Consider the following 5,995-nt stretch of genomic DNA (forward strand, 5'->3'; position numbering starts at 1 on the left):
ACACATGAAATAAGTTAAGCAATGCTCTAAAGGAAATTGATCATTGAATTAAGTTCGTCAGTAATTTAATTTATTGATTAGTATCTGTAATCTTAACATGGGGAATTACATATGTGTCTAATGGGGAATTTCGAAATATAAATAGAGGAGTGCAATTACGAATTTCTAGTGGAATGATTTGTAATTTATTATGGTAAGAATAATTTAAATTAATTATTTGGAATTATTTTCATAATAGGAAGCCTCGGTAATTAATTCTGTGGTCCCTACCGTGCCCATATTTATCTAGAACTCAGAATTTACTGTAAAGGGAAAAATGAGAAGTCTGTGTCTTTCTCTATTCTAAGGAAATGGAGAAGTATGTATCTTTCTATGTTCTAAGGCAAGGGAGAAGTATATCACTTTTTCTATTCTAAGGAAAGGAAGAAGGACATGACTTTTTCTTTTCTAAGGAAAGGGAGATGTACATGTATTTCTATTCTAAGGAAAGACGTGGTATTCCTTTTCCCTGGACTAAGAAGAAATCTCTATAAATAGGGATTCTTCTAACCCTTGAAAAAAGATAAATTTTTTCCATTAAATACTTGTCCACCCAAGTATTGAGAGGGTTCGGAAGTGAACTTGGGATCACTGTAGAAGACCATAGAACTGTGGTCTAGTTTGTGGACTAGCTTATGAATTTGCTTGAAGTTTCTAGCTTGTTGACTAGCTTGTGGATTCACTTGAAGGTATCGGCTCACGCTTCAAGAGGTAATTCTGAAATTAAATTCAGAAAGTTTATATGCCATAACATGATTGTACTTGTTCTAGTATAAACAATGTGTTGTCTATTATTCATTAAGTTGTATGATTATGGTATGCTTCTGCTATGCATATAGTTTTCTAACATTCCCAAGAGTAAATGTTTTCACATTTAAGATGAGAGGAAAGTTAGATTTCCAAAAGAGTTTTGAGCAAGAAAGGGAACATCGATTCCAAGAGAGCTTTCAAGCAAAATTTTTGAGTAATTATCTCAAACTAAAGAAAGAGTTTTGTTTTTACAAATATATGAGCTAAGTATATTTTGGGAGTAGTATTGAGCACCGATAAAGGGCCGAGTTTGAATTCAGATATCTCACTCCTCCATAAACCATGTAGCCATCATGGGTAGTAAAGGATCATACTTTTTAGATGATTCCTTAAGATGCTTTTAGCATAAGCTAGTGCATCCACTAAGTTAAGTGTTCTATATGACGGCAAAGTATAGGACAGTTCTGGCAGCGTGGGCAAGACGTTGTATCACCACTTAGGCTCATAGTGGTGGTTGTCGGTTAAAAAAACTCTCATAGAAACTATACTACTTTATTATATAAGTAGAGTTGAGTTTGTTATTGCATTTTCTTTAACATCCACTAAGTTAAGTGTTCTATATGACGGCAAAGAATAGGACAGTTCTGGCAGCGTGGGCAAGACGTTGTATCACCACTTAGGCTCATAGTGGTGGTTGTCGGTTAAAAAAAACTCTCATAGAAACTATACTACTTTATTATATAAGTAGAGTTGAGTTTTGTTATTGCATTTTCTTTAATGAACTAAGTTGTTTTTACTATTTATAAAGCTTTCCATATATTGCATGTGTATTGTTGCTTTATATTGAGTTGAGTACCCAGAGTCGAATATCATATATTTGAGTTGAGTATCTTATCTCTGAGTTGAGTATCTTATCCTTGAGTACTTCTGAGTTGAGTAAGTTTGAGTAGTTTTGAGTATCCTTGAGTATTCCTTTAGTTGAGTAAGTTTGAGAAAAGGTAAGTATGTTTCCTTTTTATCAAGTTTCAAGCTTATGTTTATGTTTTAGAATTCTCCTTACATCCTCGTACATTCCTCCAATTGGCATGCATCTTTTCATGATGCAGACACAGGTATTCGGGATCATCAACAGGAGATTCGTTGATACATCCAGGAATTCGAGTTAGCTATGGTGAGCCTCCTTGTTTCCGAAGGATTTCATTTACTTTTCAGTTTAATCAGGATGTCGTGGGTCTTGTCTCGACTTCCATCTTTACCAGTTAGAGGCTTCATAGATAGTCAATATAGTTGAGAAGTCTGTATTATTCATTTATTTTATTAAATATTTTAAAAACTTAAGTTGCCTATTTTATGGCTAGTCGAATATATTATTTGTATTCTAAGTTGTTCATTTGAGTTAAAGTTTTGAAAAGTTGAGTTTATTGAATTTTATTTAGATTTAAGCTTTTGCATGTTTAAGTTAGTCTTCCGCTTGTAGTCAGCCAGGATGAAGGTTCTCTTGGGGACCAACAATGGTTCTTGAGTGCCGGCCACGTCCAGGGTGTAGACTCGGATCGTGACAGATTTGGGGCAATGTGGTTGGGGCAGCAATATCACCTTTCTTCACATTCGACTTCGGTTCGCTTTCAATCCATTTTGTTTGTGTATCATGTTTTTCCTTAGGTGGTTTATCATCGTCAACCACCTTTTGAGCATCACCATTATCAAGCCTTTATATCTTTCAATGTCTTTCTACTTCGTGTGACTATGACGGTAACTTGAATAGCATTCATTGGATTTTTATTCACAAACCAACTCATCATAAGGACTTGAATATATGAGTTCCCCCAATTGACTCATCTTTTCTTCAAGTAACTTAATGGATGATGAATGCGAGATCACTACAGCTGAAAATGTTGAAACGCCACTCTTCATTTCTTACAAAATTACATTAGACTCCTCCACTTTATCAAGAACTTTAGCTAACAAGTCCTTAGTCGGAGTGCTCACCGGGTACCTGATGCTAGAGACATGGCAATTTTGTCACTTTTGGAGAAATTGAGATATCTACTCATGGCTAGAATGCTAGCTAACAGGGATAAAGCAGAACAATGAAATTTAGGTGATGTTTGTCCCAAGATTAAAGATATATTGCTTAAAAATAAGAAAGCAGCTGGAGAATATATACTTAGAAAGTCAAATCAATGGATTTATGAAATTATATGAGTTAGTATCATGGATAATTGGGCAATGGAGTCCCATACAAGCACGCAATTGCAGCTATTTGGGCTAATCGAGAAGACACTGTTGATTATGTCCATGATTACTACAAGGTGGAAACGTATCGAAAAATATATGAAAATGCATTTTTTCTGATAAAAGACCCACAAATGTGCCCAAAATCTAACAAAATTCCTCTGTTGCCTCCAAGGAGTTTGACAAATACAAAGAGAGGAAGAAAGCAGAATAACAGAAGAAAAGAAGTTGATGAAATAGGAGCAAGTCGAACAACGATGAAAAGAAAAAAAATCTCTAGATTGTAATACTTGTCACAAGTCTTATCACGACAAAAAGACTTGCAAAATTAAAGATGTGCAGCCGGAAACTACTTCTTATGTTCGTCATAAACTACATGTTAACATCATTTTTGAATTATTTCATCCTTTAATATATATATATATATATATATATATATATATATATATATATATATATATATATATATATATATATATATATATATATATATATATATATATATATATATATATATATATATATATATATATATATATATATATATATATATATATATATATATATATATATATATATATATATATATATATATATATATATATATATATATATATATATATATATATATATATATATATATATATATATATATATATATATATATATATATATATATATATATATATATATATATATATATATATATATATATATATATATATATATATATATATATATATATATATATATATATATATATATATATATATATATATATATATATATATATATATATATATATATATATATATATATATATATATATATATATATATATATATATATATATATATATATATATATATATATATATATATATATATATATATATATATATATATATATATATATATATATATATATATATATATATATATATATATATATATATATATATTACACACACGATTATACAAAGATGTTCTAAAGTTCAACAAGAAAATATAAAACAGGGAGAAGTAGGACAAGGTGAAGAAATAAATTCTTCTTAGGAAAATTCACAACAAACCCAACAAAATGGAATTACATTATAAAAAAAATACATTTTTAAAAAAAATCGGATCATTGTGTGTTTTTCAAGTTGAAATTATATTTTTCTATTGCTTTTCAGTTTCTTTTCTTTTTTGGTGTAGTTTCTATGCGAATCTGGTGCTGTTTTGGTGCAATTTTAGTGTTGTTTTAGTGCAAATATGGTGTTGCTGTTTTGGTGCAATTTTGGAATCTATTCTTGAAGTTTTTCTCATGTAGTTTTGGAGCTGTTTTGGTTCTGTTACAGTGATTTTCTATTGTTGTTTCTAGTGCAGTTTTGGTGCTTTCTGATGGTGGTGTTGGTGCAAGTCTAATGCTGATTTAGAGGCTATTTTGATATTGCGCTTCTGGTGTAATTCTAATGTTGTTTTGATACATGTGCAATTTTGGATCTTTTCTGTTGTTATGTTGATGCAACCATAGTGTTGTATTAGTGTGAAATTAGTCCAACTCTTTTGGTACATTGTCAGTGTTGTTTAGGTGCAATTCTAATGTTATTTTGATAAACTTTTGGTGTTGTTTTGAAGCATTGTTGGTGCTCTGTTGTGGTTTTGGTAAAATTTTGCTAAAATTTTAATGTTGTTCTAGTGCAAATCTGATGTAATTTTGATTTTTTTGGTGTTGGTATATACAAGAGACTCGAGATTTTATGAATTGAAATACCTATCATGAAATATGTTTTGTCCTAAGTAGCTTTAATTCTATTCACATCATAGTGAAGAAATGTACATTTCATCTTCAAATTATATTGGTCAATGTGTAATACTTTATCTTTAGAATGTATAGTATATTTGCACCATCAACACATATACTATGTATCAATTTCATTACATCGCAAAAAAAAATACATTTTTCTATACTATGACAGAAGTATATGCTTCTTTGAGCTTACCAATTACACGCAAACAAGAAAGATAGAATATTGAATTTTACTCAATCTTTTTTTCTTCAACTTCCATGTTTCTCAAAATTCTCCTATGCTTCTTCGAGCTTACTAATATTTAAAATGTATTCGTCATAATTGGAGCAAGTAGAATGGACTAAGGCTAAATGATAACTGAGACAATTGATCGAGCACCTTGTGTGCAAGAAACTTTCTTTCAGATAAACAAGACACCAATATGCATAGCATCCTCCTCGAGTCTAAACAATCTATCGCAAAGAACATCAAAGAAGACTCGATGACGATAAAGACTGCTTTGCATTCATAAAAATAAAAAAATTTACTCTTGCCGCAGACTTCCATTGAATGGAGATACACAAAAAAGAAAAAGGAAATAATATATTCTTCAAAAACAACAGATGTAACTAAACTTCTCCAAATATCAATCTTTTTATTTTGATTTTATTTGTTTCATAGGGTAACCGAACTTGTGAAATTATGGACAGCTACTATCTGAGGAAAAAGAAAGGGAAGATTTAGTTGACAATGGTGGAAACCTTTCTCAAGTGCAAAAGAGAAGCCCCGTTAAAATTTAGACTGTTGTTTGTAAGAATATTAAAAGTTTACCAATTGTTAAAACATGGAGGACTATTAATGCTCCATGTTAAACACAAGGATTACTTTGATTCTTAATTCAAACATAAAGGACAATTTTGATCATTTCTCTGATAAAGACTAAGGGTGTGTTTGGTATGAAAGAAAATATTTTTCGAAAAATGTTTTTCAATTTTTCTCATGTTTGGTTGGGTTAAATGTTTTGGAAAATGTTTTCCGAATCAACTTATTTTACTCAAATTTAAGGAAAATCACTTCCCTTAAAAATTTAAGGAAAACATTTTTCAAAACTCTCTTCCAACTTCAAATTACAATTATTTTTTTTGAAAAAATCAATTTATTTTGACGCTACCCTCAAACCAGCCCCCCAACCCCCCCCCC

Source organism: Solanum tuberosum, unplaced genomic scaffold (assembly GCF_000226075.1).
Source record: "Solanum tuberosum cultivar DM 1-3 516 R44 unplaced genomic scaffold, SolTub_3.0 scf00399, whole genome shotgun sequence".
NCBI classification, from domain to species: Eukaryota; Viridiplantae; Streptophyta; class Magnoliopsida; order Solanales; family Solanaceae; genus Solanum; species Solanum tuberosum.